Raw genomic sequence first — 25,524 nt, forward strand, 5'->3', positions numbered from 1 at the left:
CATCTTGTAGTCCTTTAACTCTTTAAAGGAGCTAAAAGCACAGTGTTACTTAAAGCTGAGCTTTTTCCTACATTCACTCAGGATTTTAGAAATATGTTTTATCTTCCTTAACAATGATAAAAGCTTCACTGTAACTAAAGGAGATAGCTACTTGAAGCAATTACCAGTCTAGGTTCAGTGTTTGCTGAAGTTTTCCCAACTCTGTGTCTAAAACCTAATTTGTTCTTATTCTATATGAAGTTAGCTTATCCTACTGAAAAATAGAACATTTAACATATCAAGGGAAGAATAATCAATTATTTTTTAGTAAAAAGCAAAAGTAATTGGGAAAAACACTTACTTGACATGAATTTGTCTTACTTTTATGAGTTTATAAAGCTAATCTCTTTTCCTTGTAGTACAGTTATTTTTATTAAATTTATCTCATGTCAATTCCTACATTAACAGACAATTACATTATTATAATATAATCTCTGGGTGTGTTTTTCAAGAGTTCATTTTATAACTGCAAACTGAAATGGAAATGCTTTCAATTGCATATGCAAAAAATTAGGACATGTGTACTAACAGAAAAATATTTGAAAAAATTACAAAAGTCCCTCATTCAGGGCAAAGAGAGAAGAGATTTGGTATGCAATGTGGCCTACACCTGGATATCACTGTCTGGAATTTCACAGACCCTATAATAATCACTTTTACTTTGTAATATATAGAGTCAATAGGATTACTTTCTTGAATCATTATCCAAAGAAGAAAATGTAAACACCTTACTCCTGTCGAATCAGCTCAACACAGAACAGTGAAGCAAGAAATGTTCTCTGTAATTGTAACAACCCAAATGGTTACCTTTTCACAAAGCTAAAGGATGACAATAATATAATAAAGTTTTGTGTTGCATTATTGCTCATTCTGCCTAGTATTAGTGAAAATGCTGAGCAAGAATTGGGAGTCCTGTTTTCATTTTTTGTAGGTAAAAGCCTCCTGCTCTCTACATCCCAAAACAAATGGCCTTAGAGTGTCAAATGGCAGCTTCAAGCAGGGAAGAGACATGGGAGCCAGGAAGACTGTGACTTTATATACACAGATCTCAGTAGTATACTTAGCTTAGGGAAAAAACAGTTTTTATTCATAAGTGCAACTCCGAAACATGGTATTTATTTTGCTTCTTTGTTACTCATTGGAAGTTGTATTTCTACTCAAACATAGCGTGATTATAAATGCTAAAAATATCAATACTTGGAGCAGGGTTTCCCCAGTGGCTCAGTGGTAAAGAATTCACCTGCTAATGCAGGAGGCCTCAGGTTCAATCCCTGATCTGGAAAAGTCCCCTGGAGAAGAAAATCGCAACTCACTCCAGTATTCTTGCCTGGGAAACCCCATGGACAGAGGAGCCAGGCAGGCTACACTCCATGGGGCTGCAGAGAGTCGGACATGACTTAGTGACTAAACAACAACAACAAATCAATACTTGGAACTGGTGATATACTGCTATCTTCCTATGAACAGTGGCACTGCCATTAATTCTATGTCACTGAATATAAATGCCATTCGAGCACAACCACTCCACCATGTTTTAGGGAGAAATGACTCAATTTGGTGATGCTTCCTTAATGAGTCCCCAGATTGCCCCAGCAAGAGTCTGAAATTATGGGCATAATTCTCTTTGAGTACATACTTGTTTAGCAATAATGAATCCAAGCAGATTAACAAATAATTAAAAATTCTTTGGTGGCATCCTGATGACTCTACCTTAGTTCAGGCCTTCTTATTTATCAGATAAGAGGGAAAGTTGCTTTGAAAATTCCAAACATCACTGACTTGTGAACCTAAAATAAAACCCAGCAAATTTCTCTTTGGATATGGGAAAAAAATTCTCCTCTCTCTACAGATGAATGAACTTCCCAGTGACAGTTCTTCTAGATAGTTTTTATTTTCTGTTTAAAGTTTGTAGCCACAGAGAATTTTGGATAGGCCTGTAACTTCTCTGGTCAGTTTTCTGCATATACTTCTATAAACTGAGTTCTCATAGTTCATACCTGGATTTATGCATAGGTTGAAAAAGGTTCTGACTTATGCATGACCCTTAACAGGTTCTGTAAGAGCATCCTAACCAAAAACTCTTTGGCCAACAGTTGCAGTCACTTGAGAGTTTGGCCATTTTTGAAGACATGAAACCTGATATAAAAGAGGTAACTCATTCTCAAATCATAGCTATATTTGAGAGAGTAATTATAGCCCATGTCTCATTTAAAACAGAAATCCATTCCCTCTGTTTTATTTTCTTTAAGCTAAAGCTTTATCAATCCCCACCTCCTATCAAAATTAAGTAGATTTAAACATATATTGGCTTATTTGGCTTTTTCTGTTAATTCATTCTATTTAACACCATTAAGCAACAAGTGTGTGAGTTCTGGAGATACACAGTGAATAAAACAGATAAAGGGAAAAATAATGGGGAAACAAACACACAATCGATGGATAACAAAATACTATGTGATTTAATTTCAAATAGAGATCATTTCAGATAGAGATAGATACAAAGTATGAAGAAAAACAAAGTAATGGAATGTATACTGTATGTATGTGTGTGATCTCTTTGAAAAAGCATAATTCAAGCAAAGACCTGAATGTGAAAAGAAACCAGTCATGCAACAATTTGAGAAAGTTGTAGTCTAGGCCAAGGGAACAGCAAATGCAAAAAGCCACCACCACGACATCACTTTGCTCTAAGATTTAATTAATTTAAATTAATAAATATATGTAAATACATAGATTAAAAATATATATAACACCTACTTCTGTGATACATGTATAAGTAGATGTATGTGTGTGTGCTCAGGCATGTCTGACTCTTTGTGATCCTTTGGACTGTAGGCTACCAGGCTCCTCTGTCCATGGGGTTTTTCAGGCAAGAATATTGGAGTGGGTTGCCACTTACTTCTCCAGAGGATCTTCCTGACCCAGGAATCAAACCCACGTCTCCTGCATTGCAGGCAGATTCTTTACCTACTGAGCCATTGGCAAAAACTTATTTCTGTGGTAACAACATTTACATCAGTAACTGAGCTCAATAAAGTTGCATAAGATTCTGAAAGTCAAACTAGCCTCTATCTCCCTGGTATTGTCACAACAACAAGTAGCCAAAAGGATTAGGGACATGGTATCAGGAGAAATTTGCTTTGTACATCTCACATGGTTTTTAAATGTGAGTTTTTAAATAGATTGATAGTAAAGGCAGGTGACTCCTTCTTTAGCAACTGTTCTTTCATTACCTCAGATTTTGCTCTACTATTGATATCTTTCCAAATCTGTCATTTTCTGACTTTAAAAATGAAAATCCAGGAGGATTCAACACTAATAATTTATCGTTATTAAACCGGTACAGTGTTTCCCTTCAGTTAAAGTAAAGCATTTGTGTTAGTTTAGATCTTTTGACACTATCACTGTGTAAATAATAGATCTACCACTCAAGGAAGCAGTCTTCTCCTACTGATAGTTGCCTTTCATCAGCTTTTGATGAAAGACCAAAGGAAATGGAATTGTGGATACATAATTATATGTTACAGAGCAGTTACTGCATTCACTATTATTCCCCAAGGTCTTAAAGGCCCAAATGTCTATTCTCTGAATTTATTGAAACTAAGATTTGTATATTCCTGGAGTCAAAATGATTTGGGAACACAGCAGGGATAAGATGGAAGTTCAGAAATAATACTTACAGCTTCATAATTAAACTTTGTGCTGGGAGAGTATTTTTTGAAACATGCATACTGGTGTTTGGCAAAGATAAAACTCCCTATGGCATAAGTAGGTGTTTCTAAACTTGACTTCTGAATACAGTTTTGAAAAGGTGGCTATAAACATTAGGGACTATATTGTTCAAAAGCAATCAAAAAACCACTTTGGAAACAAAGTAAATGTACTAGGTATACTGGGAGTTTTAAGACTGCTGTGCATTTCATATGATACCTCGAGGGAAAATTGATGGTTACACTGAGTATGGAGAAGCAAAAAAATCTCATTCACCCCCAAATTAACAGGAATTTCAGAAAGATTCAAAAGTGTTTAAAATTGTGAAGGGGGTGTATTTATTCTTTATTTTTTTCCAAATCACATAGAAATTAAAAAAATATTCCCTTTCACTGTATTTCCTTCCTCATAAATTCCACCCTTTGAGGAAATACATAAGGCATTGTTTCAAAAATTGACAGGTAAGAACCAGAGAGCAGTATATAATGTCTCAGAATTTAGTATTACATTTTAGCAACCACCCCCTCCTCCCATACATTGCCCATACTGTGCCTACTTGGTCCCAAGAAGTGGAACCAGCATTAGTGCTTGGGAACAAGGAACCGGAGCTCCGTCTCTCATCAGAGATGTGCTTAGGATTTAAGTTGATAATCAGGCCAGCAAACACCCCATTTCTTTCATAACAGGATTTCAGGGGCTACCTTTTCAAACTGCACCATCGTGTGTATATCCTCTTTCCTTAAAAGCTGGTAACTAGTACTTTTTGGGCTGAATTTGATTGACAGAAAAATTAATAGATTTTTAAAACTAAACTATTTTGAATTAATAATAAACTCCTACGCAATTGTGATAAATAAGAGAGAGATCTTGTGTACCCTTAACCCAGGTCCCCCCAGTAGTCACATCTTGTGAAACAATAGTGAAGCATTACAACCAGGATATTGACATTGCTCTTGTCCATCAATCTTATCCACAGACATCTATTATTGCATATTTTAACTGGTGTTGTAATCTGATTAGCAACCAATAGTTACAAATCAGAAAAATTTATATAGTAGTGTGGATTTAAATCATCTCTCTCAAAACCAGGCCTGCATTCTTCATATAACTTTTGGCTAGAACTAAATATCATTTTTATTAAATAGCATGTATTCTCCACTTTGTACCAGTTACCCCCCATTCCATGTTTCTCCTTAACATCTTGCCCAAATCATGTATTATTTCCCTGGGGCTGTCCCTCCTATAACCTGTTGGTGAAGGGTTTAATCCCTATTTTAACATGTCTGTACCCCAGTGTGCTTAACCTTGTCAATTTTCCACCAGAGGGCACCCCATCCTCGCCTGTGTTCAGTTGTCGCCTGGGAAACTGAAGGTTCCATTAGAACCTTTAAACATTCAGTAACTGGGGACTTAGATAAACAAGCCAAATATTTTTCAAATAGAATAATGTCACCAGATAAAAGCAAATGAAATTATATGATGCCAAATACACATTTATTTTTACTCCCAGTCTTGACTTTCTCCCTGAGGTCCAAATATATTTTTGACAACCTATTTGACATTTCCAGTTGAGAATTTAACACGTCCAAACTTACCACACTGAAAACAGAACATGTTACCTTCCTCCTAAACCTGCTTTTCACAGTCCTCATTTCAGTAACAAGTTTCACTATGTACCAAATGTTCAAGCCAAAGATCTAGAAATCTTCCTTGATTCATGTCTACTTCAAACCACCCTATTTTGCCTTCATATCAAATTCATTTGCAAGTCTTATTGGCTATGTCTTCTAAGTATATTCTCAATCTATTTACTCTCAAGTCTAATCCACCATGATCTCTCACCCGAACTACTGCAACAGCTTCTGAATCAGCCCATCTGTTTCCATTTTTGCCCCCTAGAATCTGATTTATATAATGTTAGCTCTTCTGAAAGCATAAATCATAAACCACAATGCTCTATGCAATTAAGCCCCTGATTACCTATTCAGCAGCATTTTGTTATATTCTGAATATTGTACACTTAATTCTAGCTCTTTCCCCTTCTTTTTACACAAGACACCAACTTCTTTTCTACCTCAATCTTTTCAACTTGCTCTTCTTTCTGGAGAATCCTTCCTTACCTGTTCACAAAACTCACCCCTTGTTTTTAGATTAAAAATCACCTTAGTTAACTATCATCCCATCACAGAGTCTTTTGCTCATCATTGTAGCTAAAGTGACACATTACCTTCCCTCAGTCAGTACCACTTCTTGTCTCACGAACTCTTCTATACTTACTGTGTTGTTTATATCATTATAAGATATTATCATGTTTGTTTCATATGTATTTATTATCTGTATTTTATAGTTACAATATAAGTTACCTGAGAGTTTTTATATGTATGCTCACTGCTATATTCCGCAAGAGCCTCTTGGTGAGGGTGAAAGAGGCTCATCAAGAGAATGAAAAAGCGAGCTTAAAACTCAACATTCAAAAACTTCAGATAATGGCATCTGATTCTAACACTTCACTGCAGATAGATGAAGATAAAGTGGAAAGAGTGACAGATTTTATTTTCTTGGGCTCCAAGATCACTGCAGAAGGTGACTATAGCCATGAAATTAAAAGACAGTTCACCTTGGAAGAAAAGCTATGATGAACCTAGAAAGCATCTTAAAAAGCACAGACATTTCTTTGCTGACAAAGGTCTGTCTAGTCAAAGTTACGGTTTTTCCAGTAGTCATGTATGGATGTGAGAGTTGGACCATAAAGAAGACTGAGCACTGAAGAATTGATGATTTCGAACTATGATGCTAGAGAAGACTCTTGAGAGTCCCTTGGACTGCCAGGAAATCAAACCAGTCAATCCTAAAGGAAATAGTCATTGGAAGAACAGATGCTGAAGCTCCAGTACTTTGGCCACCATATGTGAAGAGCCAACTCATTGGAAAAGACCCTAATGCTGGGAAAGACTGGAAGGAGGAGGAGAAGGGGGTGACAGAGGATGAGATGGTTGGATGGCATCACCAACTCAATGGACATGAGTTTGAACAAACTCCAAGAGATAGTGAAGGACAGAGAAGCCTGGAGTGTTGCAATCTATGGAGTCATGAAGAATCGGACATGACTTAGTGACTGAACAACAAACAATATTCCCCAAACCTAGAACTCTGTCAAGATCAAATTTGATGTTCATTAAAAATTTATGAATGTGTAGATTCTTAGTAACTCGTATTCACATCTGGCAAAAAAAAAAGAAAACCTAATATAACATCACAAGAAACTAAGCCAGACTTGCCTACGCGTGTCTGTCGCTATACAGTCGCTCAGTCATGTCCAGCTCTTTGTGACCCCATGGATTGCAGCATGCCAGGCTTCCCTGTCCATCACCAACTCCCAGAGTTTACCCAAACTCATGTCCATCGAGTTGGTGATGCCATTCAACCATCTCATCCTCTGTTGTCCTCTTCTCCTCCTGCCCTCAAGCTTTGCCAGCATCAGGGTCTTTTCTAGTGAGTCAGTTCTTTGCATCAGGTGGCCAAAGTATTGGAGTTTCAGCTTCAGGATCAGTCCTTCCAATGACTCTTCAGGGTTGATTTCCTTTAGTATTGACTGGTTGGATCTCCTTGCAGTCCAAGGGACTCTCAAGAGTCTTCTTCAGCAACACAGTTCAAAAGCATCAATTCCTCTGAGCTTGGCCTTCTTTATGGTCCAACTCTGACATCAATACATGACTATTGGAATTACTCTGCATAGATTGAGGCAGTTACTAAATTTCAGTGCTCTGAGTTGCTGATCTGTAGACTGGGCACAGATATTATGATCCTTATCTGTTGCAGTGTTTATACAAGAATATGTATGTAAGGTTTTCAAGTTTTCCCCCATTCTACTCTAACATGCTGAGAGTGAAGTGGGGGGACATTTTATCTCACTAAAGCAGTAACCTGCAAGGGTAAGGAGTTCTGGAGAACAACAATATAAGAGACACAATAGACTGTCAAATATATACTATATTAGAATGTAGTATATATTAGAATATATTAGAATCTTGGAAAGAACAGTAGTGATCTTATTTTTATAAAAGTGTTAATTGAGACATAATTCACACACTATAAAATTCAGTTGTTCTTGGCAGGTTTATAAGATGTGCAACTACCAGCACTAATTACAGAACATTTTCATCAGCTAAAAAGAAATCTCATATTCATTAGCAGTTATTCCTCCTTTTTCCTAGCACCTAACAACCACTGATCAACTTTCTGCCTCTATAGATATGCCTATTCTGGAGAGTTGATATAAATAGAATCATACAACATATGGCCTTTTGTATCTGGATTCTTTCACTTAGAATAATGTTTTCAAGGTTCATCCATGTGAAAGCATATAACATTACTTAATTATTATTTATAGATTAATAATGTCATATTATGTATATATTTATATATTTTTATCCATTCATTAGTTGATGAAGGGCTGAGTTATTTCTACTTTTCAGTTCAGTTCAGTCATTCAGTCGTGTCTGACTCCTTGCAACCCCATGAACTGCAGCATTCCATGCTTTCTTGTCCATTACCAACTCCCGGAGCCTACTCAAACTCATGTCCATTGGGTCGCATATGCCTTCCAACCATCTCATCCTCTGTCATCCCCTCTTCCTCCTGCCTTCAATCTTTCCCAACATCAGGGTCTTTTCCAGTGAGACAGTTCTTCTCATCAGGTGGCCAAAAACTGGGGTTTCGCTTCAGCATCAGTCCTTCCAATGAATATTCAGGACTGATATCCTTTAGAATGGACCGGTTGGATCTCCTTGCAGTCCAAGGGACTCTCAAGAGTCTTCTCCAACACCACAGTTCAAAAGCATCAATTCTTCGGCACTCAGCTTTTTTTTACAGTAAAACTCTCACATCCTTACATGACTACTGGAAAAACCAAAGCTTTGACTAGAGAGATCTTTGTTAGTAAAGTAATGTCTCTGCTTTTTAATATGCTGTCTAGGTTAGTCATGGCTTTTCTTCCAAGAATCAAGTGTCTTTTAATTTCATGGCTACAGTCACCATCTGCAGTGATTTTAGAGCCCCCAAAATAAAGTCTCTCACTGTTTCCATTGTTTCCCCATCTATTTGCCATGAAGTGATGGGACCAGATGCCATGATCTTAGTTTTCTGAATGTTGAGTTTTAAGCCAACTTTTTCACTCTCCCCTTTCACTTTCATCAAGAGGCTCTTTAGTTCTTCTTCTCTTTCTGCCATAAGGGTGGTGCCATCTGTGTATCCGATGTTATTGATATTTCTCCTGGCAATCTTGATTCCAGCTTATGCTTCATCCAACCTGGCATTTCATATGATGTACTCTGCATATAAGTTAAATAAGCAGGGTGACAATTTACAGCCTTGACATACTCCTTTCCTGATTTGGAACCAGTCTATTGTTCCATGTACAGTTAGTTCTAACCGTTGCTTCTTGCTCTGCATACAGGTTTCTCAGGAGGAGGGTCAGGTGGTCTAGTATTTCCATCTCTTTAAGAATTTTCTACAGCTTGTTGTGCTCCACAAAGTCAAAGGCTTTGGCATAGTCAATAAATCAAAAGTAGATGTTTTTCTCGAATTCTCTTTTTTCGGAACTCACTTTTTTGATGATCCAGAAGATGGCAATGTGATCTCTGGTTCCTCTGCTTTTTCTAAATCTAGCTTGAACATCTGGAAGTTCACAGTTCATGTACTGTTGAAACCTTGCTTGGAGAATTTTAAACATTAGTTTACTACCATTGTGCAGTAGTTTGAGCATTCTTTGGCATTGCCTTTCTTTGGGATTGGAATGAAAACTAACCTTTTCCAATCCTGTGGCCACTGCTGAGTTTTCCATATTTGCTGGCATATCAAGTGTAGCACTATCACAGCATCATCTTTTAGTATTTGAAATAGCTCAACTAGAATTCCATCACCTCCACTAGCTTTGTTTGCAGTGATGCTTCCTAAGGCCCACTTGACTTCACATTCCAGGATGTCTGGCTCTAGGTGAGTGATCACATCATCGTGGTTATCTGGGTCATGAAAATATTTTTTTGTATAGTTCTTCCGTGTATTCTTGCCACCTCTTCTTAATATCTTCTGCTTCTGTTAGGTCTATACAATTTCTGTCCTTTATTGTTCTCATATTTGCATAAAATGTTCCCTTGGTATCTCTAATTTTCTTGAAGAGGTCTCTAGTCTCTCCCATTCTATTGCTTTCCTCTATTTCTTTGTACTGATCTGTGAAGAAGGCTTTCTTATTTCTCCTTTTTATTCTTTGGAACTCTGCATTCAAATGGGGATATCTTTCCTTTTCTCCTTTGCCTTTAGCTTCTCTTCTTTTATAAGCTATTTGTAAGGCTTCGTTAGACAACCATTTTGCATTTTTGCATTTCTTTCCCTTGGGGATGGTCTTGATCACTGCCTCCAGTACAATGTCATGAACCTCTGTCCATAGTTCATCAGGCACTCTGTCTATGAGATCTAATCCCTTGAAACTATTTGTCACTTCCACTGTATAATTTAAGGGATTTGATTTAGGTCATACCTTAATGGTCTAATCGTTTTCCCTTCTTTCCTCAATTTAAGTCTGAAGTTTGCAATAAGGAGTTCATGATCTGAGCCAGTCAGCTTTCGGTCTTGTTTTTGCTGACTGTATAGAGTTTCTCCATCTTTGGCTCCAAAAAATATAATTAATCTGATTTCAGTAGAGGATATTATAAATAATGCTGCCATAAACATTTGTGTTCTAGTTTTTGTGTGGATATGTTTTCATCTCTACTGAATATATAATAGTGAGTGAAATTGTTGGGTCCTATTGTAAAAACAAGACCGGGAGCTGACTGTGTCTACGTCATGAATGCCTAATAAGGCAATATTCAGACTTAAACTGAAGAAAGTAGAGAAATCTACTAGGCCATTCAGGTATGACCTAAATCCAATATCTTATCATTATACAGTAGAAGTGACAAATAGAGTTAAGGGATTAGATCTGATAGAGTGCCTGAAGAACTATCAAAAGAGGTACATAACATTGTACAGGAGGCAGTGATCAAAATATCACCAAGAAAAAGAAATGCATACGTCAAAATGGTTGTCTGAGGAGGCCTTAAAAATAGCTGAGAAAGGAAGAGAAGTGAAAGGCAAAGGTTAAATGAAAGATATTTGAATTGATATTTGAAGATCTGAATGCAGAGTTCGAAAGAATAGCAAGGAGAAATAAGAAAGCCTTCTTCAGAGATCAATACAAAGAAATAGAGGAAAACAATAGAATGGGAAAGACTAGAGATCTCTTCAAGAAAATTAGAGATACCAAGGGAAACTTTCATACAAAGATGGGCACAATAAAGAATAGAAATGGCAAGGACCTAACAGAAGCAGAAATATTAAAAAGAGGTAGCAATAATAAACAGAACTATACAAAGAAGAGATTAATGACCCAGATAACCATGATGATGTGATCACTCACCTAGAGCCAGACATCTTGGAGTGAAAAATCACGTGGGCCTTAGGAAGCATCACTATGAACAAAGCTAGTGGAGATGATGGAATTCCAGCTGAGCTCTTTCAAATCCTGAAAGATGATGCTCTGAAGGTGCTGCATAAAATATGCCAGCAAATCTGGAAAACTCAGCAGTGGCCACAGGATTGGAAAAGGTCAGTTTTCATTCCAATGCCAAAGAAAGACAATGCTAAAGAATGTTGAAAGTACCATGCAACTGTACTCATTTCACATAGTAGCAAAGTAATACTCAAAATTCTCCAAGCCAGGATTCAACAGTACATGAACTGAGAACTTCTAGATGTTCAAGCTGGATCTAGAAAATGCAAAGGAACCAGAAGTCAAATCACTAACATCTGTTGGATCATAGAAACAGCAAGAGAGTTCCAGAAAAACATCTGTGTCTGCTTCCTTTCTATGCTAAAGCCTTTGACTATACAGATCACAACAAACTGTGGGAAATTCTGAAAGACATGGGAATACCAGACCACCTTACCTGCCTCCTGAGAAACCGGCATGCAGTTCAAGAAGCAACAGTTAGAGCCAGACATGGAACAACAGACTGGTTCTAAATTGGGAAAGAAGTACATGAAGGTTGTATCTTACCCCTGTTTATTTAAATTCTATGCAGAGTACACTGTGTGAAATGCTAGACTGGATGAAGCACAAGCTGGAATCAAGGCTGCTGGGAGAAATATCAATAACCTCAGATATGTAGATGACGCCATCCTTATAGCAAACAGGAACTAAAGAGTCTTTTGAGGAAGGTGAATGCAGAGAGTTAAAAAGCTTGCTTAAAGCTCAACATTAAAAAACTAAGATCAGGAAAGGAAATCATTGCTGTTGGTCACCAGCTACGTGCCTGGCCCTGCTAGAGAAATAAGCACTGTGAGCTAAGCTGGCACGCCTAATGTGCAGTTGTGTGCAGTTCTGGTCTTCACTCAGGTTCTCATCATTGGTACAGTGTCCAGAGCTGATTGGCAGAAGAAGCAATAAAAAGATCAAACCCTGAGCCTTTAGAGTGAGAGCACTGACTTCAAGTCCCTAGACTACCAGAGAACTAACCCTAAGGAGTATCAAATAGTTAGAACTCACACAAAGGAAACCACTTTAATACAAGACCCAGCATCACCGAACCACCAGTAGCACCCTGTGTAGGACATCACATCTAAGCAAAAAACAAAACAAAAATACAAACCCAATCATCAGTAGACAGGATTACCACCTCACTCAGCCATGCCCATCAGAAGAAAAACAAACAAGCAAACAAACAAACCCAAAAAACACTCAGAACAAATCTCACCCTATTGGAAGCTTACACAAACCACTGGACCCACCTTAGGAGGGCAGAAACCAAAAGGGAGAAAGAATTCAACCTTGAAGCCTGTGAAAAGGAGACCTCAAACACAATAAGTTAAAAAAATGAAAAAAATAATAAAAAGACAGAGCAATACTACGCAAATGAATGAACAAACTAGAAACACAGAATCCCAAATAAATGAAGAGGAAATTGGCAAACTACCTGAAAAAGAATTCAGAATAATGATTGTAAAGATGATCAAAAACCTTGTAAACAGAATGGAAAAAATGCAAGAATCAATTAACAAAGATCTAGAATTAAAGACCTAGAATTAAAGAATAAACATACAGAGACAAAGAACACAATTACTGAAATTAAAAATACTCTAGAAGGTATGAATAGCAGCATATCTGAAGCAGAAGAACAAACCAGTGACCTGGAAGATAAAATGGTGGAAATAACCTCTGAAGAGCGGAATAAAGTAAAAAAAAGAAAAGAAAAGAACCGAGGATAGTCTCAGAGACCTCTGGAACAGCGTCAAACATTTGAATTATAGGGTTCCCAGAAGAAGAAGAGAAAAAGAAATCGTTTAAGAAACTTTTTGAAGACATTACAGTTGAAAATTTCTCGATATGGGAAAGGAAACAGTCGAGTTCAAGAGGCACAGAGTCCCACACAGGGTAAACCCGAGGAGAGACACACCAAGAGGCACGGAGTCCCACACGGGGTAAACCCGAGGAGAGACACGCCAAGAGGTACGGAGTCCCACACGGGGTAAACCCGAGGAGAGACACGCCAAGAGGCACGGGGTCCCACACGGGGTAAACCCGAGGAGAGATACGCCAAGAGGCACGGAGTCCCACACGGGGTAAACCCGAGGAGAGACACGCCAAGAGGCACGGAGTCCCACACGGGGTAAACCCGAGGAGAGATACGCCAAGAGGCACGGAGTCCCACACGGGGTAAACCCGAGGAGAGACACGCCAAGAGGCACGGAGTCCCACACGGGGTAAACCCGAGGAGAGACACACCAAGACACATACCAATCAAACGAACAAAGACTAAACAAAGAAAAAATATTAAAGCAGCAACAGAAAAGCAAGAAGTTAAACAGTTGATCTTTCAGCAGAAACTCTGCAGGTCAGAAGGGAATGGCAGGAGATATTTGAAGTGCTCAAAGGGAAACATCTACAACCAAGATTACTGAAACCGGCAAGGATCTCATTCAAAACTGATGGAGAAATAAAAAGCTGTTCAGATAAGCAAGTTAAGAGAATGCAGTACCACCAAACCAGCTTTACAACAAATGTCAAAGGGACTTATACAGTCAAGAAATACAAGAGAAGAAAAAGACCTACAAAATCAATCCCAAACTATTAGGAAAATGACAATAGGAACATATATATCAATAATTACATTAAATGTAAATGGATTAAATGCTCCAACCCAAAGACACAGACTGGCTAAATGGATACAAAAAAAATACCCATATATATGCTGTTTACAAGAAACCCACCTCAGACCTAAAGACACATATAGACTGAAAGTGAAAGGATAGAAAAATATATTCCATGAAAATGGGAAGCAAAAGAAAGCTGGAGTAGCAATGTTCATATCAGACAAAATAGACCTTAAAATAAAGGTTACAAGAGATAAGGAAGGACACTACACAGTGATCAAGGGATCAATTCAAGAGGAAGACATAACAATTGTAAATATCTATGCACCCAACATAGGAGCACCTCAGTACCTAAGACAAACACTAACAGACATAAAAGGAGAGATTGACAGTAACACAATAATAGTCAGAGACTTAAACACCCCACTCACACCAATGGACAGATCATTAAAGTAGAAAATTAACAAGGAAACACAAGTCTTAAATGATATATTAGGTGAGATGGACCTGATATCTTCAGGACACTCCATCTAAGTGCAGAAGAATACATCTTCTTCTCAAGTGCACATGGAACATTCTCCAGGATAGACCACTTCCTGGGTCACAAATCAAACCTTGGTAAACTTAAGAAAATTGAAATCATATCAAGCATTTTCTCTGACCACAAAGCTATGAGACTAGATATCAGTACAAGAAAAAAAAAAACTGTAATAAACACAAACACAAGGAGAAAAAAAAAATATGTTCCTTAATAACCAACAGGTTACTGAAGAAATTAAAAGGGAAATCAAAAAAATTCTAGAAACAAATGACAATGAAAACATGATAACTCAAAACCTATGGGATGCAGCAAAGGCAGTTCTAAGAGGGAAGTTTATAGCAATGCAATCCTACCTCAATAAACAAGAAAAACATCGAATAGACAATCTAACTTTACACTTAAAGCAACTGGAAAAAGAAGAACAACAACAAAAAAAATAGTATAAGGAAAGAAACCTTAAAGATCAGAGCAGCAATAAATGAAAAAGAAATGAAAGAAACAATAGTAAAGACTGATAAAACTAAAAGCTGATGCTTTGAGAAGATAAATAATATTGAAAAACCTTTAGCCAGATTCATCAAGAAATAAAAGAGAATAATCAAAGCAACAAAATTAGAAATGAAAAAGGAGTGGTTACAACAGACTATGTAGAAATACAAAGCATTGTAAGAGACTATTATGAACAACTATATAGCAATAAAATGGATAACCTGGAAGAAATGGACAGATTCTTAGAAAAGTTCAATCTTCCATGACTGAATCAGGAAGAAATAGAAATTATGAACAACCTAGTTATAAGCACTGAAATTGAAGCTGTGAATAAAAATCTTCCAGAAAACAAAAGCCCAGGACCAGATGGCTTCACAGGAGAATTCTATCAAACATTTAGAAAAGAACGAACGCCTATCCTTCTAAAACTCTTTCAAAAAATTGCAGAGGAAGGAACACTTCCAAACTCATTCTATGAGGCTCCCATCACCCTGATACCAAAACCAGACAAAGACAACACGATAAAAGAAAGCTACAGGCCAATATCACTGATGAACATAGATGTAAAAATCCTCAACAAAATTTTAGCAAACAGAATTCAGCAGCATATCAAAAAGCTGATACACCAAAAAAAAAAACAAAAAACAAACAAACAAAAAAAAACTCATACACCATGATCAAGTTGGCTTTATTCCAGGGATGCAAGGATTCTTCAATATACAAAAATCAATCAATGTGATACACCATATTAACAAATTGAAAGATAAAAACCATATGATTATCACAATAGATGCAGAATAAGTTCTTGACAAAAACTAGCACCCATTTCTGACTAAAACTCTTCAAAAAGTGGGCATAGAAAGAACCTACCTTAACATAGGAAAGACCATATATGATAAGCCTACAGCAAATATTATTCCTAATGGTGAAAAACTGCAAGCATTTCCCCTAAGATCAGGGACAAGACAGGGGTGTTCACTTTCACCACTATTATTCAACATAGTTCTGGAAATCCTAGCTACAGCAATCAGAGAAGAAAAAGAAATAAAAGGAATCCAGATCAGAAAAGAAGAAGTAAAGCTCTCACTGTTTGCAGATAACATGATACTGTACATAGAAAACCCTAAGGATAGTGTCAGAAAATTGCTAGAGCTAATCAGTGAATTTAGCAAAGTTGCAGGATACAAAATCAATACACAGAAATCACTTGCATTTCTATATACTAACAATGAAAAATCAGAAAGAGAAATTGAGGAATCAGTCCCATTCACCATTGCAACAAAAAATTAAATAGCTAGGAATAAACTCACCTAAGGAGACAAAAGAACTGTACACAGAAAATTATAAGACATTAATGATGGTAGGTGTTGTGAGAGGGCATCAGAGGGCAGACACACTGAAACTATAATCACAGAAAACTAGCTAATCTGATCACACGGACCACAGCCTTGTCTATCTCAATGAAAAACAGCCATGCTGTGAGGGGCCACCCAAGACGGATGGGTCATGGTGGAGAGGTCTGACAGAATGTGGTCCATGGGAGAAAGCCATGGCAAACCACTTCAGTATTCTTGCCTTGAGAACCCCATGAACAGAATGAAAAGGCAAAAAGATAGGACACTGAAAGATGAACTCCCCAAGTCGGTAGGTCCCCAATATGCTACTGGAGATCAGTGGAGAAATGACTACAGAAAGAATGATGGGATGGAGCCAAAGCAAAAACAATACCCAGCTGTGGGTGTGACTGGTGATAGAAGCAAAGTCCGATGCTGTAAAAAGCAATATTGCATAGAAACCTGGAACGTAAGGTCCATGAATCAAGGCAAATTGGAAGTGGTCAAACAGGAGATGGCAAGAGTGAACGTCGACATTCTAGGAATCAGAGAACTAAGATGGACTGGAATGGGTGAATTTAACTCAGATGACCATTCTATCTACTACTGTGGGCAGGAATCCCTTAGAAGAAATGGAGTAGACATCATAGTCAACAAAAGAGTCCGAAATGCAGTACTTGGATGCAATCTCAAAAACGACAGAATGATCTCTGTTCGTTTCCAAGGCAAACCATTCAATATCACAGTAATCCAAGTCTATGCCCCGACCAGTAATGCTGAAGAAGCTGAAGTTGAACAGTTCTATGAAGACCTACAAGACATTCTAGAACTAACACCCAAAAAAGATGTCCTTTTCATTATAGGGGACTGGAATACAAAAGTAGGAAGTCAGGACACACCTGGCATAACAAGCAAATTTGGCCTTGGAGTACAGAATGAAGCAGGGCAAACGCTAACAGAGTTTTGCCAAGAGAACACACTGGTCATAGCAAACACCCTCTTCCAACAACACAAGAGAAGACTCTACACGTGGACATCACCAGATGGTCAACACCAAAATCAGATTGATTGTATTCTTTGCAGCCAAAGATGGAGAAGCTCTATACAGTCAGCAAAAACAAGACCGGGAGCTGACTGTGGCTCAGATCATGAACTCCTTATTGCTGAATTCAGACTTAAATTGAAGAAAGTAGGGAAAACCACTAGACCATTCAGGTATGACCTAAATCAAATCCCTTATGATTATACAGCGGAAGTGACAAATAGATTTAAGGGACTAAATCTGATAGACAGAGTGCCTGATGAACTATGGACAGAGGTTCGTGACATAGTACAGGAGACAGGGATTAAGACCATCCCCATGGAAAAGAAATGCAAAAAAGCAAAATGGATGTCTGAGGAGGCCTTACAAATAGCTGGGCAAAGAAGAGAAGTGAATAGCAAAGGAGAAAAGGGAAGATGTTCCCATCTGAATGCAGAGTTCCAAAGAATAGCAAGGAGAGATAAGAAAGCCTTCCTCAGCAATCAATGCAAAGAAATAGAGGAAAACAACAGAATGGGAAATACTAGAGATCTCTTCAAGAAAATTAGAGATACCAAAGGAACACTTCATGCAAAGATGGGCTCGATAAAGGACAGAAATGGTATGGACCTAACGGAAGCAGAAGATATTAAGAAGAAGTGGCAAGAATACACAGAAGAACTGTACAAAAAAGATCTTGATGACCCAGATAATCACGATGGTGTGATCACTCACCTAGAGCCACACATCCTAGAATGTGAAGTCCAGTGGGCCTTAGAAAGCATCACTGTGAACAAAGCTATTGGAGGTGATGGAATTCCAGTTGAGCTATTTCAAATCCTCAGAGGTAATGCTGTGAAAATGCTGCACTCGATATGCCAGCAAATTTGGAAAACTCAGCAGTGGCCACAGGACTGGAAAAGGTCAGTTTTCATTCCAATCCCAAAGAAAGGCAAGGCCAAAGAATGCTCAAACTACTGCACAGTTGCACTCATCTTACACACTAGTAAAGTAACGCTCAAAATTCTCCAAGCCAGGCTTCAGCAATACGTGAACTGTGAACTTCCAGATGTTCAAGCTGGTTTTAGAAAAGGCAGAGGAACCAGAGATCAAACTGCCAACATCTGCTGGAACATCGAAAAAGCAAGAGAGTTTCAGAAAAACATCTATTTCTGCTTTATTGACTATGCCAAAGCATTTGACTGTGTGGATCACAATAAACTGGAAAATTCTGAAAGAGATGGGAATACCAGACCATCTGACCTGTCTCTTGAGAAACCTGTATGCAGGTCAGGAAGCAACAGTTAGAACTGGACATGGAACAACAGACTGGTTCCAAATAGGAAAAGGAGTATGTCAAGGCTGTATATTGTCACCCTGCTTATTTAACTTATACGCAGAGTACATCATGAGAAACGCTGGGCTGGAAGAAATACAAGCTGGAATCAAGATTGCCGGGAGAAATATCAATAACCTCAGATATGCAGATGACACCACCCTTATGTCAGAAAGTGAAGAAGAACTAAAGAGCCTCTTGATGAAAGAGAAAGAGGAGAGTGAAAAGGTTGGCTTAAAGCTCAACATTCAGAAAACTAAGATCATGGCATCTGGTCCCATCACTTCATGGAAAATAAATGGGGAAACAGTGAAAACTGTGTCAGACTTTAATTTTGGGGGCTACAAAATCACTGCAGATGGTGATTGCAGCCATGAAATTAAAAGACGCTTACTTTTTGGAAGGAAGGTTATGACCAACCGAGATAGCATATTTAAAAGCAGAGACGTTACTTTGCCAACAAAGGTCCATCTAGTCAAGGCTATGGTTTTTCCAGTGGTCATGTATGGATGTGAGAGTTGGACGGTGAAGAAAGCTGAGTGCCGAGGAATTGATGCTTTTGAACTGTGGTGTTGGAGAAGACTCTTGAGAGTCCCTTGGACTACAAGGAGATCCAACAAGTCCATCCTAAAGGAGCTCAATCCTGGGTGTTCACTGGAAGGACTGATGTTGAAGCTGAGACTCCAATACTTTGGCCACCTCATGTGAAGAGCTGACTCATTGGAAAAGACTCTAATGCTGGGAAGGTTTAGGGGCAGGAGGAGAAGGGGATGACAGAAGATGAGATGGTTGGATGGCATCACCGACTCGATGGACATGGGTTTGGGTAAACTCCTGGAGTTGGTGATGGACAGGGAGGTCTGGCGTGCTGTGATTTATGGGGTCGCAAAGAGTCGGACACGACTGAGAGACTTAACTGAACTGAACTGAAGGAAAGAAATCAAAGATGACATAAATAGATAGAGAGCTTTCCATGTTCCTGGGTAGGAAGAATCAATATTGTGAAAATGAGTATACTACCAAACCTAATCTTCAGATTCAATGTGATCCCTATCAGATTACCAATGGCAATTTTCACAGAACTAGAACAAAAAATTTCAAAATTCATATGGAAACATAAAAGACCCCAAATAGCCAAAGCAGTCTTGAAAAAGAAGAATGGAACTGGGGGAATCAACCTTCCTAACTTCAGATTGTACTACAAAGCTACAGTCATCAAGACAGGATGGTACTGGCACAAAAAAAGAAATATAGAGCAATGGAACAAGATAGAAAGCCCATGGACAAAGGAGGAAGTCTCCCATATGGTCTACATATGTCCCTCCCATCTGTCACTTGTGAGGGCTGCCTCCTGATGTCCCACCCTATGTTGACCTCCTGAGGCCTTGGGACTCTTCATCTCCAAGATGCTTTGTCTCAAACACATCCCCAGGCCCCTTCTAGCTTTCTCCAAACTTAGTTCAGCCCACACACCTATGGGTACCTTATTTTTGATAAAGAAGGCAAGACTATACAATGGGGCACAGACAGTCTCTTCAATAAATGGTGCTGGGAAAACTGGACAGCTGCATGTAAAAGAATGAATTTAGAACACTTCCTAACACCATACACAAAGATAAACTCAAAATGGATTAAAGACCTAAATGTAAGACCAGAAACTATAAAACTCTTAGTGGAAAACATAGGCAGGACACTCGATGACACAAATGAATGCAAGATCCTCTATGACCCACCTCCTAGAGTAATGGAAATAAAACAAAAGTAAACAGGTGGGATGTGGTTACACTTAAAAGCTTTTGCACAGCAAAGAAAATTATAAGCAAGATGAAAAGACAGCCCTCAGAATGGGAGAAAATAATAGTAAAGGAAACAACTGACAAAGGATTAATTCCCAAAATATACAAGCAGCTCATACAACTCAATGCCAGAAAAACAAACAACCCAATCAAAAAGTGGGACAAAGACCTAAACAGACATTTCTCCAAAGAAGACATACAGATGGCTAACAAACAATGAAAAGATGCTCAACATTGCTCATTATCAGAGAGATGTAAATCAAAACTAAAATGAGAGATCACCTCACACTGGTCAGAATGGCCATCATCAAAAAGTCTACAAATAATAAATACTGGAGATGGTGCGGAGAAATGGGAATGCTCTTGCACTATTGGTGGAAATGTAAATTGATACAGTCACTATGGAAGATGGTATGTAGATTCCTTAAACAACTATGAATAAAACCATCATATGACCCAGAAATCCCACTCCTAGGCATATACCCTGAAAAAGACACATGTATCCCATTGTTCATTGCAACGCTATTTACAATAGCTAGAGCATGGACGCAGCCTAGATGTCCATCAACAGATGAATGGATAAAGAAGTTGTGGTACATATACACAATAGACTATTATTCAGCCATAAAAAGGAACACATTTGAGTCAGTTCTAATGAGATTGATGAACCTAGAACCTATTATACAGAGTGAAGATAGTCAGAAAGAGAAAGATAAATATAATATTCTAATGCATGTATATGGAATATAGAAAAAATGGTACTGAAGAACTTATTTACAGGGCAGCAGTGGAGAAACAGACATAGAGAATAGGCTCATGGACATGGGGAGAGTGGAGGAGAGGGTGAAATGTAGGGAAAGAGTAACATGGAAACTTACATTACCATATGTAAAATAGGTAGCCAATGGGAATTTGCTGTATGGCTCAAGAAACTCAAACAGGGGCTCTGTATCAACATAGAGGGGTGAGATGGAGAGGGAGATGGGAGGGAGGTTCAAAAGTGAGGGTTATATGTATACCTATGGCTGATTTAGTTGAGGTTTGACAGTAAACAATGAAATTCTATAAAGCAATTATCCTTCAATTAAAAAATAAATTAGTTAAAGAAAAAACTAAGATCATGTCATCCTGTACCTTCATTTCATGGCAAATAGATGAAGAAGCAATGGAAAAAGTAATAGACTTTATTTTCTTGGGCTCCAAAATCACTGCAGATGGTGACTGCTATGACATTAAAAGACATTTGCTCCTTGAAGGAAAATGATGAACCTAGACAGTGTATTAAAAAGCAGAGACATTACTTTTCCAACAAAGGTCTGTTTAGTCACAGGTATAGTTTTTCCAGTAGTCATTTATAATGTGAAAGTTGGACTACAAAGAAGGCTGAGCACCAAAGAATTGATGCTTTTGAACTGTGGTGTTGGAGAAGACTCTTGGGAGGCCCTTGTACTGCAAAGAGATCAAACAAGTCAGTCCTAAAGGAAATCAACCCTGAGTATTCATTATAAGGATTGATGCTGAAGCTGAAGCTCCAATACTTTGGCTACCTGTGGGAAGAGTCAACTCATCAGAAAAGACCCTGATACTGGGAAAGATTGAGGGCAGAAGAGGGGGATGACAGAGGATGAGATGGTTGGATTGCAACACTGATTCAATGAACATAAGTTTGAGCAAGCTCCAGGAAATGGTGAAGGAGAGGGAAGCCTGGCGTGTGCTGCAGTACATGGGGTGGCAAAAAGTGAGACACAAATAAACAACTGAACAACAGCAACAATTGTAACTCTATGTTTAATATTTACAATTCTTAAATTGTAAAATGGTGCTACTACTTCAGAAAACAAACTCACCAGCAATGTATAAGTGTTCCAGTCCCTTCACATCTGTACCAATACTATGGTCATTTTTAATTTTATCCATCTTATGAGTATGAAGTGATATCTCATTATAGTTTTCAGCTGCACTTTGCTAGTAAATAATGATATTTATTTAACACCTTTTGATGCCCTTACTAGACATTTTTGGAAAATTTAGCAGTGGCCACAGGACTGGAAATGATCAGTTTTCATTCCAATCCCAAAGAAATGCAATGCCAAAGAATGCTCAAACTACCACACAATTGCACTCATCTCACATGCTAGCAAACTAATGCTCAAAATTCTCCAAGCCAGGCTTCAACAGTACATGAACTGTGAACTTGCAGATGTTCAAGCTAGATTTAGAAAAGGCAGAGGAACCAGAGATCAAATTGCCAACATCTGTTGGATCATAGAAAAAGCAAAAGAGTACCAGAAAAACATCTACTTCTGCTTTATTGACTATGCCAAAGCCTTTGACTGTGTGGATCACAACAAACTGTGTAAAATTATTCAAGATATGGTAATAGTAGACCACATTACCTGCCTCTTAAGGAATCTGTATGCAGGTTAGGAAGCAACAGTTAGAAATGAACATGGAATGACAGACTAGTTTCAAATCAGGAAAGGAGTATGTCAAGGCTGTATATTGTCGCCCTGCTTATTTAACTTACATGCAGAGTATATCATGAGAAACGCTGGACTGGATGAAGCAAAAGCTGGATTCAAGATTGCTGGGAGAAATGTCAATAACCAGATACGAAGATGACACCACCCTTATGGCAGGAAGTGAAGAACAAAAACCTCTTGATGAAAGTGAAAGAGGAGAGTGAAAAAGTTGGCTTAAAACTCAACTTTCAGAAAACTAAGATCTTCATGGCAAATAGATGTGGAAACAGTGACAGCCTTTATTTATTTGGGGCTCCAAAAATCACTGCAGAGGTGACTGCAGCCATGAAATTAAAAGATGCTCACTCCTTGGAAGAAAAGTTATGATCAACCTAGAGAGCATTTTAAAAAGCAGAGACATTACTTTACCAACTAGACTTCCATCTAGTCAAAGCTATGGTTTTCCAGTAGTCACATATGGATGTGAGAGTTGGACTATAAAGGAAGCTGAGTGTCAAAGAATTGATGCTTTTGTACTGTGTTGTTGGAGAAGACTCTTGAGAGTCCTTTGGACTGCAGGGAGATCCAACCAGTCCATCCTGAAGGAAATCAGTCCTGAATATTCATTGGAGGGACTGATGCTGAAGCCAAAACTCCAATACTTTGGCCACCTGATGTGAAGAACTGACTCATTTGAAAAGACCCTGATGCTGGGAAAGATTGAGGGCAGGAGGAGAAGGGGACGACAGAGGACAAGCTGGTTGGATGGCATCACCAACTCAATGGACACAAATTTGAGTAAACTCCGGGAGTTGTGATGGACAGGGAGGCCTGGCGTGCTGCAGTCCATGGGGTCGCAAAGAGTGAGACACGACTGAGCAACTGAACTTAACCGAACTGAATACATTCTTATCAGAAATGGCTCTTCAAATCCTTTGCTCTTTTCATTTTCTTTTTATTGTTGAATTTAAGACTTCTTTATATGGTAATTGTAATACTTATCCTTTCATTATTATTGACAGACAGTATCTTTTGTAATTACTCTCAAAGTGTGGTTCAGGGTCTCTGGTGGTCCCAAATATTCTTTCAGAAGTTCAAAACTATCTTCACTCCCTCAAGTGTACCATCAAATTTTCTAGTGACCACATGTATGTGATATAATAAATTAAATGCAGAAACATATATGAAAACCCAGCTGAATTCTGCTAAGCCAGACATCAAATATATTTGCAAATGTGTAAAGTAACGCAATTTTTCTCAGTAATAAGCAATTGCTTGTTTTGGAAAATAAGATTAATTTTCATAAAATATGTTATGAATAATGTAATAGGTTTTTTAATTTTTCACATGGATTAATAAATGTTTTTTAAGACTTTACCTTTTAAATTATAATAAGTGTTGTTTGTTAAGTAAGCCACATAAACAAAAACTATTTGTGGTCCTAATAATTTTTATGTAAAATGACCCTGAAACCAAAAAATGAAGAGCTATGAATATAATGTGATGCTGGGCACATAGTAGACTCTCAATAAAACCCAAATTGTCCTTTTATAAAGTTGCTCCATTCAGCATTTGAGGAAGATTTGAGACGAAAACTTTCAGCTGTGCTCTGTTTTTAATAACTGTGTTTGAGGAAATAGAATAAGAAAGAATTCAAGAGATGGGATAGAAGAATTCAAAGAACACAATCTGGTTCTATCTTATTTTTGTGGTTTTCTGTCTCTGCAGACATATTGCTTGGTTACAGATACTCTCTCTTCCTAAACATGACACTCCTAGTTCAATGCCCTTGAATTTTCCGCATTCCCACCACTAACTTCGTAGAGCTTATTGCTTCCAAGCATTTCTAATATGGTAGTAACTTTGTATACGGGCTCTGAAATAAAATTAGGTGAGTATTTAATTTCAGTGATAGCTTCTTATTTGCTACACAAACTTGGGGTGGTTACCAGACATTTCTGAGTACACATGTCTGCATGTATTAATTGTTTTTATTAAAAGTATGTATTCTAGAGCCATACTGCCTGTGTTTAAATCCCTAGACTGTCACTTAATAGCTGTGCAAACTTAGTAAAAATTACTTAACCTCTCTGTTCTTTGGACTCCTCATCTATAAAGAAGGGATAATAATAATAATGATAGTACAAACGATAGTGTTGTAAATAGATATATAGGTCATTTTTAAGAATATGTAATGCTATAATGGCCAATATGTAAGAAATATTCTGGAGGTATTTACCACATTATCATTACTGTACTTCTGTTTCTCAAATTTACCATCTCTGTAATGAGAATAGTAATAGTTCTTACTTCCTGGGATTGTTACAAGAGTGGCATGAAGACACATATAAAGAATTTAGCAGAGTCTCAGGCACAGAATAAGGTCTCAATAAAGCATCAGTTATTATTTTGTCATTAATAGATAGTTGGCTACTTATGGGACCATAAAAGTATCTGTGATCATAATTTAATGTCAGAAGTCTTTCCAGTTAAATCTTTGAATTCTAGAATTTTCATGCTAGAAGCAGCCTTGGAGTCTATCTAGTTCTGCAATTTCAAACTGTAGAACTTTGAATCTGAACTTGAATCCAGATTGAACTTTGAATC

The sequence above is a fragment of the Giraffa tippelskirchi genome, chromosome 8 (genome assembly GCF_054371585.1).
Source record: "Giraffa tippelskirchi isolate mGirTip1 chromosome 8, T2T-mGirTip1v1.2.pri, whole genome shotgun sequence".
Classification (NCBI taxonomy): domain Eukaryota; kingdom Metazoa; phylum Chordata; class Mammalia; order Artiodactyla; family Giraffidae; genus Giraffa; species Giraffa tippelskirchi.